General features: G+C 42.0%; 1 long non-coding RNA gene across 1 annotated transcript; it reads right to left on the bottom strand.

The window, feature by feature from the left end:
- Window positions 1-5,053: 5,053 nt before the first annotated feature.
- Window positions 5,054-7,726, bottom strand: LOC143527695 (uncharacterized). Its single transcript, XR_013134233.1, has 3 exons — window positions 7,435-7,726; window positions 6,083-6,673; window positions 5,054-5,413 (listed from the first exon to the last, which is right to left on the bottom strand). It is a non-coding gene; the product is annotated as an uncharacterized LOC143527695 (long non-coding RNA).
- Window positions 7,727-13,133: the final 5,407 nt, after the last annotated feature.

Raw genomic sequence — 13,133 nt, 5'->3', positions numbered from 1 at the left:
GGTGCTTTGGCAGTCGTATGAGTTTGGGGGTGATCCGCTTGTGCTTTGGCAGGCGTATGAGCTTGGGGGTGAGCCGCTTCCACTGCATTACCAAGATAATGGGCGTTAATCCCTTCACAGCAGGGGAGTGGGCTACATGGACCTTACCAAGCCTTGTGAAATTTTTGCTGCTGTAGGAGCTCTAGTTTAACCACAGTCATCTCCCCAGTGCCTTTGCCTGACATGCAGCCCTATGTCATCAAGGACTGTGGAAATTTGGTTGTTTTCTTTGGTGTTTAGGCAGTCCTCTTTATAAATCTCACTGGAACAGCACCAAACTAAATTTCCAGCATCATCACCTTGTCCAATACAGGTTCTTGACTCATCACTGAAGATAACTTTCAATCAGTCATCCACAGTCCATGATTGCCTCTCCTTAGCCCATTGCAGTCTTATTCCTTTCTGTTTAGGCATCAGTGATGGTTTTCTTTTAGCTTTCCTGTATTGAATCCCATTTCCTGTAGGCAATTTCTTACGGTTCAGTCACATACATTAGCTCCAGCTTCCTCCCATTTATGCTTCATAAATGTTTAGTTGTACTGTTTCGGTTTTCAAGACAAATATCAAGTCAAATTTATTTATATAGCGCTTTTTACAACACGTTGTCACAAAGCAGCTTTACAATCATATGGGTCCAGATCCCTAATGAGCAAGCCAAGGTGACAGTGGCAAGGAAAAACTCCCTATGATGGTGGGGATTAGGAAGAAGCCTCGGGAGAACCAAGACTCAAAAGGGAACCATCCTCCATTGGGCGGCTCGTTAGCACAAGTCCGTATTTGTGGACAAAAGGTGGTTCTACAGTTATAGTTAAGGTTCTTGTTCCCTGGCCAAGTAGTCACAGTCCCTTCGGTGCAGATGGTGAGCCTCAGGTAGGAGCTAGCATCTGCATGTCCTCTTGTGGCAATGACACATCCAACCCCAGCATCAGTACATCCACCATCAAGCCAGACCATCTCCCAGGTGCTTGTAGATACTTGCTCGTCTTGGGTAGAAGCATGCAAAAAGATAGACAATACAGACTGAGTGTGTGGACATCAATTTAAACCACCATTGATTTAAACATACATAGCTCACATGCCAGTGATTAGCATGTGGCTCTGGCAGGCTAATCTATAGCAGGATAACTAAAGGGTTCAGAGGTGACCACAGTCATGAGGGCTCACTGAGACATTGCTTTCCAGTCAAGTCATTGTCACAACTAGAGTGACGCCATGACACAGCTGGATGACAGCATCAACAACTCAGATTACCAGAAATCTCAATGTCTGGAGGCCCCCGAGCCCCACACCATACAAGGGGAATATTAACTGAAGGCTTGATTAAATAGGTGAGTCTTAAGTCTAGATTTAAAGATTAGAACTGTGTCAGAATCTCAGATTGGAGCTGGAAGGCCATTCCATAATTGAGGGGCTTTAAAGGAGAAAGCTCTGCCTCCAGCTGTAGTCTTACAATTTTTTGGAACTAGAAGAAATCCAGCATTTTGGGAGCGCAAAGGGCGAGATGGGTTGTAGTAAGCAATGAGTTCACTCAGATATTGTGGGGCAAGACCATTTAACGCCTTATCCAGGGGGAAAAATAAGTATTTAGTCAGTCACCAATTGTGCAAGTTCTCCCACTTAAAAAGATGAGAGAGGCCGGTAATTGACATCATAGGTAGACCTCAACTATGAGAGACAAAATGTGAAAAAAAATTGAGAAAATCATTTTGTCTGACTTTTAAAGAATTTATTTGCAAATAATGGTGGAAAATAAGTATTTGGTCAATAACAAAAGTTCATCTCAATGCTTTGTTGTATATCCTCTGTTGGCAATGACAGAGGTCAAACGTTTTCTGTAAGTCTTCACAAGGTTGGCACACACTGTTGCTGGTATGTTGGCCCATTCCTCCATGCAGATCTCCTCTAGAGCAGTGATGTTTTGGGGCTGTCGGCGGGCAACACGGACTTTTAACTCCCTCCAAAGGTTTTCGATGGGGTTGAGATCAGGAGACTGGCTAGGCCACTCCAGGACTTTGAAATGTTTCTTACGAAGCCACTCCTTTGTTGCCCTGGCAGTGTGCCTGATCATTGTCATGCTGAAAGACCCAGCCACGTTTCATCTTCATTGCCCTTGCTGATGGAAGGAGGTTTGCACCCAAAATCTCACAATACATGGCCCCATTCATCCTTTCATGTACACGGACCAGTCGTCCTGGTCCCTTTGCAGAGAAACAGCCCCAAAGCATGATGTTGCCACCCCCATGCTTGACAGTTGGTATGGTGTTCTTTGGATGCAATTCACTGTCCTCCAAACATGACGAGTTGTGTTTTTACCAAATAGTTCTACTTTGGTTTCATCTGACCATATGACATTCACCCAATACTCTTCTGGAACATCCAAATGCTCTCTAGCAAACTTCAGACGTGCCTGGATATGGACTGGCTTAAGCAGGGGGACACGTCTGGCACTGCAAGATCTGAGTCCCTGGCGTCATAATGTGTTGCTGATGGTAGCCTTTGTAACATTGGTCCCAGCTTTCTGCAGGTCATTCACTAAATCCCCCTTGTGGTTCTGGGATTTTTCTTCACCGTTCTGAAGAGCTGAGATCTTGCGTGGAGCCCCAGATCGAGGGAGATTAGTAGTGGTCTTGTAGGTCTTCCACTTTCTGATTATTGCTCCCACAGTAGATTTCTTCACACTAAGCTGCTTGCCTATTGCAGATTCAGTCTTCCCAGCCTGGTGCAGGTCTACAATTCGGTTTCTGGTGTCCTCCGACAGCTCTTTCGTCTTCACCATAGTGAAGTTTGGAATGTGACTGTTGTCACAGTCACACTCCAAGGTTGTGGGCAGGTGTCTTTTATACTATTAACGACTTCAAACAGGTGCCATTAATACAGGTAATGAGTGGGGGAAAGAGGAGCCTCTTAAAAAAGAAGTTACAGGTCTGTGACAGCCAGAAATCTTCCTTGTTTGTAGGTGACCAAATACTTATTTTCCACCATTATTTGCAAATAAATTCTTTAAAAGTCAGACAAAATGATTTTCTCAATTTTTTTTCACATTTTGTCTCTCATAGTCTACCTATGATGTCAATTACAGGCCTCTCTCACCTTTTTAAGTGGGAGAACTTGCACAATTGGTGACTGACTAAATACTTATTTTCCCCACTGTAGGTTAACAGAATCAATCAATCAATCAATCAAATTTTATTTATATAGCGCTTTTTACAACAGTTGTTGTCACAAAGCAGCTTTACAAGTGCCGAGTCCTAGCCCCCAGTGAGCAAGCCAAGGGCGACAGTGGCAAGGAAAAACTCCCTAGTTTTTTTGCATGAGGAAGAAACCTTGAGAGGAACCAAGACTCAGGGGGAAGAATTTCAGAAATTCAGAAGAATTTTAAATTAAATTCTATATTTAATGGGAAGCCAGTGTAATGCAGCAAGAGTGGGACTAATATGATCAGATTTTCTAGCCTTAGTTAGGACTCTAGCTGCAGCATTTTGTCACGGTGGGTCGGCCTGGACACCACCAGACATTATGTAAAAGGAAAAAACCGCCTTAGCGACATTGCATATATGTGTGTCAAATGAAATATCCGAATCAATAGGGACACCTAAGCTTTTTGCGATAGATTTAGGTCAGGGGTGCCCGTCTACTGGTTATCGCGTTATTGTTATCGCAATGGAAGTGTGGGTAGATCCTATGACATTAAAAAGTAGGGGATGAATGACAAAAAAGAGATGAATGACAGGCTATCAACTATCTGCACTGAAGGTTGTCTTTTGATTGAAATACAGGGTAGCCAATCGAACTTCTGAACTTTTGACACCCTACGAATTCACGTTAAACTGCTCTAACTTGTTCAGTTACCTTGATGCGTAGCTAGCCTACAATTTATTTAAACTAAATACAACAAAGGGTATAAAAATGAGTGCCGTAGCTGGTCCGAGTAAGAAGCCTAAAACCTACCACTTCATACAGAATGTTAGGAGGATTTGTTTTTCACTGTGTCATATTCTAAGTGTGTTTGTCTCATCTGTCAGTGTGTCGTTGCTATTCCAAACAAGGGAAATGTGGAGCGGCATTTTCGGACTGTTCATTAAAACGATGACATTGACTTTCCTCCTAAAAGCGAACTGAGAAGGTGTTACGGTGACAGCTCCGGACCCTTCCCTGTGGGCGTGTCGTTATGTCGTCTGCGTGCAGTTATGTCCATGTTTGTACTTCCGTGTGTGTGGGTGGTTTGTGAGCGTGTTCGTAGTTGCACCTGTGCCTTGTCTCGAGATCATGAGTGTATGTGTTAATCACCTATTTAATGTGCGTTCGCGCAAATGTCTAGTGCTCGTCTTTGTCTAAAGTTTCGTGTCTGCGTGAGTGTCAGATGTTTGTGCTTACCCTCCGCACGGAGCTTACACCTGTGATTTGTGTTAATAAACATTTCATGTGCACCGTTCAATGCTCGTCGTGCCTCCTCCTTCGAGTGTCACAGAAGGAGAAAGTTGAAAGAACTAAAATCCCAGTTGTCCGGACAGCAGTCCTTTTTCTCACATCTGACTCACTAGACTTTAAAAACAAATCAGAAATATTATCTCCAATCAAAGCTCTCCAGGTATCGAGGAATACAGTCACACGGCGCTCTGAAGCCATGGCTGAGGATTTGACCTTTGGAAGGATATTGCGATTGAGCGTTTCTCGCTACAATTAGCGATACTTTAAAATACTTCATGAATATAAATAAATACTTTATTTATCCTAAAAGGGAAAAAGGGAAAATGAAAGAAAGAATACACAATATTAAATAGTAATAATAACATAAATAATAATATAGAAGGAATAAATTTATGTTTTGCATTTTTATTGTAGGTAGATCATTTTGACTTGGTCATCTTATAAGTAGCTCACAAGCTGAAATCGTCAATCAATCAAAGTTTATTTGTATAGCGCTTTTAACAACTCAAGTTGTCGCAAAGCAACTTTACAGGATTTACAAGGTTAACAATACTATGGGTCCAGAACCCTAATGAGCAAGCCAAGGGCGACAGTGGCGAGGAAAAACTCCCTATGATGGTGGGGAATAGGAAGAAACCTCAGGAGAACCAAGACTCAAAAGGGAACCCATCCTCCATTGGGCGGCCCGTTAACACACAAATACACAAGTCACACACAATTCACACAATCAGACTAGGTAAAAGGTAGAATTGAAAGTTCTGGGTTTTGATATTGTCACTGTAAATGTCTGTTGATGAACGCCAGGCTTTCATTCCGTGTTGGAGCAGTGATGCTGGTATTGTAGGCTCCGACTGCAGTGTTACTCCCCAGGTGAACCCCGGCATCAGCACATCCACCGGCAGCCAGACCATCCCCCAGGTGCCTGCAGGTGCCTGTATCCAATCGTCTTGGATAGAGCCATGCAAGAAGATAGACAATACAGACTGAGTGGACATGAATTTAAACCACCATTGATTTAAATGTACATAGCTCACGTGCCAGTGATGAGCATGTGGCTCCGGCAGACTAATCTATAGCAGCATAACTAAAGGGAGGGGTTCAGAGGTGACCACAGGCATGAGGGCTCACTGAGACATTGCTTTCCAGTCAAGTCATAGTCACAAATAGAGTGATGCCAAGACACAGCTGGATGACATCAACATCTCAGATCACCAGAAATCTCAATGTCTGGGGGCCCCCAAGCCCCTACACCTTACAAGGGGAATGTTAGCTGAATGGTGTGGGCACCTCTGATTTAGGTGTTACTGAAAAACCGTCTAGGGTAAGGGGAATATCAGCCCAATTGCTTCTAGCAGCTTTAGGCCCAAGAATCAGCACCTCAGTCTTATCGGAATTTAGTTGAAGAGAATTAGACTCCATCCAGTTTTTAATGTCCTGGACAGAGTTGTCAATCTTGAGTAATATCATCCGGATTGGAAGATATATACAACTGAGTATCATCTGCGTAGCAATGGAAACCAATACCATGCCTACGAATGATAGTGCCCAGTGGTAGCATATATAATGAGAATAATATGGGGCCCAGTACAGATCCTTGTGGGACACCATACTTTACCTTAGAATGCTCCGATCTGTCAGGTAGGACCTGAACCAGAGTGCTGAACCTCTTATGCCAATGAGTGTCTCCAGCCTATTCAGTAGAATATTATGATCAATGGTGTCAAAAGCAGCACTGAGGTCTAGCAGTATGAGAAAAGACGATATTATCCTTTATCAGAGGATATTAAGAGATCATTCAGTACTTTAGTAAGTGCCGGTTCAGTGATGTGATGGGGTCTAGATTGAAATAACTGTCTGTAAGAAGGAAGAGAGTTGTGAAGAAGCTACTTTCTCTAAAATTTTGTATATGAATGACAGATTAGAGATTGGCCTATAGTTGGACAGTTCCTGGAAGTTAATGTCACGGCCTTTCCCAACAAAGGGCAAAATTTATATTTCTCTTAACTCAATCCCAAACACTACACCTTGGGTAGATGCAGAGAGAGGATGGAAATTTTACACAATTTATTTTAACAAAAGATAAAATTATAAAATCTATTTAAAAAAGGATCATCCACTCCAAGTCCATCCAGTCTCAGTCCAGAACCTCGCAGCCAGTTCAAAGGGGGACACGCAACAGTCCACTTAGTGTCCTGGATAAGTAATGCTGCAGACAAAGGACAGAATAACAAAACAAAACGCAGTCACTACTCACAGAACTAAAATTATAACAAATGGAACACGAGAACCCACAAAGACAAACACCAAAATGGAGCCCAAAGGATATATAATATATATTAGGCAAATAAAATGTTCCCTATAAGGCTAGCCCTGAAAAAACCTACTTAAAACACCACAGCAAACCCTCCAAATCATAAACCCCAAAATAAATCCAACCAAACAAACCCAAACCCCTTGCACACAACCAAACCTCAAATAATAAAACAAACCTATAACAGTTCCCAGCCTAATGGCTACTGACTCCAACAAACTAACTGACTCCAACAAACTAAAACAATTAAAATGTGCTGCTCTAAAACGACGACTGGTGGATGGCAGAAGGTTAAAATTCTTATAAAAGGTAGGGGGGGGTTTCCAGGGTTGCCAACTTTTGACATTCGCTTGGAGTGAGATTTTAACCTGGAGCCGGTGGCGAGTGTATTTTGTTGAGCGGGGGGGGGGGGGGGCGAACGAAAGTTGTTGAGCAGGGGGGGGGGGGGGTGGCAAACGTAAAATGGACACAGATTCAGTGTTATATCGTCGGTGGATGGCGCCAGAGCTAGCGAACTAGTAACGTATTGAATCATATATGTGGATCTGAGGTAAATAAACTGGATTTTTTTTTCGGCGTGAGATATCGGAAGTGTGGCGTGACAGCGTGTGAAAACGGTCAAATGCGTGTGTCTCACGCTCAATGAGCGTCCTCACCCTTCCTTGGTATCAACGCGCTTCTCATGAGCAGACAGCTATATTGCCCTCACGTTCTCGCTTCCACCAGCAGCTCAGCTGTATTACTCCGGCACGTCCCAACTTCCCGGATCAGTCGGACAAACAACCGCCGCTTGGTTCTCTTGGCTCACTCGGTTCACCCTTCAATCAACGGAAGTCTTTCCTCTTCCAGTGACTCACTCTGTGCTTGTTGCGTACTTTCCAGAGTCTGGAGCAGTGTCCCCATGTGTCACTTCTTGTCCAAGATTTTTTGCCTCTTCTCTGCACTCCAACAGGCTGTTTTAACAGCAATAATTAGTTCCCAACTCCCAGTTGCAGCTGCAGCCCATTTACACATCATGTCTCAGTGCTGCTGCAACCCATCACAATAAAAGTCCCACCTTCACAAATAATTGATGATACATCCAGTGAAAAAAAAATTTTTTTTTAATATTGTCACCCTTGACATCAAGACCAAGTTTTTTAATTAGCAGCTTGATGACTGTAAGTTTAAATGAACTGGGAATGTAGCCCAGGCTAAGAGAATAGTTAATTATAGTAAGCAACGGTTCTACATTGCTATGCAGTAATTCTTTAAATAGATGAGTTAGTACAGCATCTAGTATGCATGTGGAGGGCTTAGCAGATTTCACCAATGAAATAAGCTCCTCACAACCAATTGGGGAGAAGGACTCTTAACAGGGCATCAGAGCTGACCAGACAGCTGTCAATGTGCATTGGCATGTTGACAGGCTCTGAGATAACACAACAAATTTTTTCCCTAATTTTATCAATCTTATCATAAAAGAATTTAATAAAATTGTTACTGCTACACTCTAATGGAATTAGAGAATTGATTTGTTCATGACTCCTCGTAAGGCTGGAAACAGTTTTAAAAAGGAGTCCTGAATTGTTTTTATGTTTTTCTATTAAGGCCGATAAGTATGATGATTTTGCCGTATGGAGGGCATGCTTATATTCAATAAGGCTGCTTTTCCATGATAGTCTATACACTTCTAGCTTTGAATTTTACCATTTACGCTCCAGGATCCGTGCAGCTCGTTAGAGACTACGCATGTGCTCATTGTACCATGACGCTATTTTTCTCTCAGTGGTTCTCTTGTATCGTAATGGCGCAACCTTGTCTAAAGCTGTACGAAGGGAAGTCTCAACGTGCTCGGTGAAACGCTCTAGTCCTTCCGGAGCTACAGGTGGATCAGTGTTTGTCAGACCCGATAAAATATCAGTGAGCGCGGCTATGGTACTGGGTGTTACAGCTCGTTTAATTTGGTAGCGGGGTGGCCGATCAATACAGTCAGTCAAACACAACTCGTACGTTATGAGGCTGTCAGAAACGGCCTCACTCTGAGGAAGAATTGCTAAACTGGATGTTAGTCTCTAGTATGACTACAATTATGCGTAGGACCCACCACATTCTGAGTGATACCCATTGAATCAAGAATTGCTTGAAAATTTATGCTAAAAGAGTCACACCGATTTTCAAAATGGATGTTAAAATCACCAACTATAATCACCTTATCGGCTGATAGCAATACATGAGACAGGAAGTCTGAAAACTCCTGCAAGAACTCAGAGTATGAACCAGGGGGGCGGTAAATAGTAATTAACATAAACGACTGCGACGCTTTGTTGGTTGTTAAATTTGAAACATTTGATACAGTGTGGATGAGATGTTCAAAAGAATTAAACTTGAAGCAGAATTGTTGAGAAATGCCTACATCAGAGTCATATATTGTGGCGACACCACCTCCTCGACCATTTGGACGGGGGTTATGAACATATCTATAGCCAGAGGGAGAAGCGTCATTTAGGGCCATATAGTCATCTGGTCGGGACCAGGTTTCCGTCAAGCAAAGCATGCATAAATTATGATCGGTAATCATTTAATTAACAAGCAATGCTTTAGATGACAGGGATCTAATATTTAGCAGTCCTAGTTTCAGATTTAAATTATTCTCAGAGGCAGCGTAATTGAATTTAACATTGATAAAATTTTGTCTACTCATTTTGTGAGAATAATTTTTTGGTACTCGAGGAACAGACACAGTTTCAATCTGGTGTGACCTGCAGCTCGCAGACAGTCGGTTTAGCCTGTGTGTCTGCTGCCTGGCCTCGGCTCTGGTTTGTCAATCCCCATTAACTACTGCTACACTACCACTATTAAGCCTAGCAGATATGGTACAGGAAATGAGAGCAGCACCCTCCCAAGAGGGGTGAATGCCGTCCCGTTTCAAAAGGCCAGGCCTGCCCTCAAAACGTGTCCAATTAGCTACATTCACGTGTCGGAGCTGAGAGGCCTTAAGTTCTTTGTCTTGATGCTTTGAGGTCTTTCATGGTCTACCAGTACACTTGGCTTTAACAACCATTCCATGCCGTTTGTATTTGGTCCATATCTTGGATACAGCTGACTGTGAACAGCCCACATCTTTAGCAACCATGCGTGAAGAGTTACCTTCTTCAAGACGTTTCACAATCCTCTCTTTTGTTTCAAGAGACATTTCTCTTGTTGGAGTCATGGTTCTTGCTACTCCACTTCGTCTAGCAGCCCTGCAAGGTGTCACGACTGTAGGTGTTTTTAACTGTAGACTAACTAGCAGATGTAATCTGAGGCAGGTGTCCATTTCGGGAAAGGAAATTGACTGGGTGTGTCCTTATTTTCTACCTCCAATTTGAGTGATTCCATATTTTTTTCCTCAGAATTGAGTGAGTCCATATTTTTTTCCCTGTGCTTGCACAATAAACGTAAGATTTACTTTGTTTCCACAATGTTTTAAAAATTTCATTTAGTGTTTCTGAAAGCCAACAAGTTGCACTTTGGAATGACCATGAATGATCATGTTTTTGATCTGAGTTTGTTCTACAGAATAAGATGTCTGACTCGGAGTGTCTGACTCAGAGTGCTCATCCGAGACTGGTGATTCCATACTTTTTGTCAGGAGGGGCCACATAATTTTAATCACACATAACACAACCATTGATTTTGCTTTACTGAGAAATATAGGTGTCTTCAACTAAGGATTTTCATAGTCGAATCTGATTCGTCAGATTTTCCCTTTAGTCAACTAATAGTCAAATCGGGATTTTTTAAATCTAGAGCACCTTAAACGGGATCCCGTTCTCATTCAGGACTTTTTTCCACATCAAAGTAAAAACCTAAAACACTCAGATAAATGAATAAACATGGTAGGTTGGCTTTATTCAGCTTTTATTTATTGATTTATTTACTTATTTATTTTTTATGAAACGTTAGAGAACATTAACAAAAAAAAGTCACCATCAGTGCGCATATACAAACTCTCAGACAGGCACTGTGCAAAATGTCAAAAATATTTTAAATAAAATATGCCTGTCTGAAAATATTTTTTAAATGGCCACACAACAGCAAAAAAATTCTAAGTAAAGGTTCAAGTAACGGGGTTCAAAAAGCAAACAACAACAAAAAATTTTTATAGGCCTACTTGCAGACGCACCATAACGAGACGACACGAACGAAACGACAAACGGCTGAACTGTTTTTTTTTCTGCCTTACGCGTTTTAAATGGTATGCCATGTTGGTTGTTGTCGTGCGAAATGAAAGACGTTGATGACATAACTTGCACTTTACTTTGTTTGATTCATCTTTATCTTTTTCAAAATTCTCCCACACTTTGCAAGTTTTTTTGTAGCCATTATAATCTTGGCAGATGCTGACAATCCTGTAGCGTGTTCAGCTCCGCTCATTTGGATTGTGCAACTGCAGGGTGTGATTTATTAATGTGTAGTAAGGAAGATGCCTATTGTAAATGCGCACACGTCATTTAAAAATATTTATTAACAGAAATTAGGATGATTTTATTTGACAAAAGGCTATATATAACGAAATCAAAGACATTGCTTATGCCAGGTTCACACTACACGAATTTTCAGTCGTCAGGTTTTTGTGCCGTTCGCACTACACGACTGGTTGTGCTGTAATCGCGAGTCTTTCAGTTGTTGTGGCTTTCACACTACATGACTGATCGGACTGGGGAATCGCCGACTCATCTGGCTGCTGTCCAAAAACACGAGAACACGAAAATGAAACTCTCGCGAGAACCTGCAACACCGGGCATTAGCAGCATCCTTGGGCACCCCCATGCAGTTAGAATGGTACATTCGACTATGACGTTCATAGTCGACTAGGGGGTCTAGTCGACTATAGTCCAATCAGCGACTATTGCAGGTCACCCCTACTGAGAAATATCCTCTGCAACTTTTCATTGAGATTAAATGCAGTCTAGAGGGGCATTTGCTTAAACCTTCAAAACCCAGATACATTTTTTTATTAACACTGTAAAGTATTGTCAGGTGTGTCTATAAATGTGTATTGCATGACATACATGTTCAAATGAAGAATATATAAAAACACATACAGTACTCACAAAAAGTTAGGGATATTTGGCCTTCAGGTGAATTTTATGGATTGCATGAATTTTCATAGTTCCATCATACTACAGTAATATTATATCATTAAAGTAGGACATAAAAGTAGATGCATGCAATGGTGATTTCCTAAAAAAACAATCTTCAAACAATTTGCAAACAATCAAAACAAGTTACGAGCCTCCACACTCAGCTGATCCTATAGGTGCAGGTCACTCCTAATGATGCCACCTTGATGAGCTGTAATATTGTCAGCCATGAACATAAAATTAGGTATGTGTTATTCATGCACAGACACAATGACTGGATTAATGATGTTATTCAAGTATTGTGGGCTTGCCCACAGAACTGCCCTACACTTTGTAAATTGTACAGTGACAAACCCAGACCTACTAGACTAGACACACCAGCCCTTACTGTAACACCACCACCAACACCTCGTTTGATGATAATCTGGCAGTGATGGTCTTGGTGGTGGTCGTGGCAGTGATGGTCTTGATGATCTTGAGGGTCGTGGGTTTGATTCTCAGACCGCAGGCCATGACTGAAGAGCCCTTGAACAAGGAACCTAACCCTAACTGCTCCCTGGGCGCTAGACTAGGTCTGCCCACCACTCTGGACATGTGTGCTCCACAGCCCCCTAGTAATCGATATTGTGTGTGTGTGTGTGTGTGTGTGTGTAAACAGTTTCGAATGGTCTGACATGACCATTCACCTCCCTCAGAAGTGCATGGAGTTGTGCGGCATTCATTATCTGGTTCCACAGGGTACTGATCACAATGAAGCGGACATCATGCACATCCACTTCTATGTCTTTCTGTGACTCCTCCAGTCTCTCCATTGTAACCAACTAATGACACTCTGTGACACTCTATGCTCAGTGGCCACTTCCATCTGAGAACTTCCTGTTTGAAACCTCGCAATGGTGAGACAGTGTTAATCAATTGTTACGTGTCATCTTGTTCTTGTGATGTCAAAATGTGAATAGCATGATGAGTAGAACAAAATAAATAAATACAAATTGTAATTGGACCAGGAAATGTATTGGTTTTATAAGTAGTGCAAAAAGCGATGAAACAGTTGGACATGTGCATTCAGAGAATTTAGAGAAGGTCACATTAAGTTCACCTGTAAATGTTGTAAAGTCCATTTTAGGTTCAGCCTGCAATTTCACCCAAAAGCCAAATTTATTCACCTATTGTGAATTTTGCCATTAAGCTCCTTGTTAGAGAACAGCAAGTTGGAAGGACATCTGGCATGTATAGCCAGATTTAGC

The sequence above is a fragment of the Brachyhypopomus gauderio genome, chromosome 11 (genome assembly GCF_052324685.1).
Source record: "Brachyhypopomus gauderio isolate BG-103 chromosome 11, BGAUD_0.2, whole genome shotgun sequence".
Taxonomy (NCBI): Eukaryota; Metazoa; Chordata; class Actinopteri; order Gymnotiformes; family Hypopomidae; genus Brachyhypopomus; species Brachyhypopomus gauderio.
The sequence above is the reverse complement of the archived record's forward strand: the minus strand, read 5'-3'. Positions and strand labels throughout refer to the sequence as shown.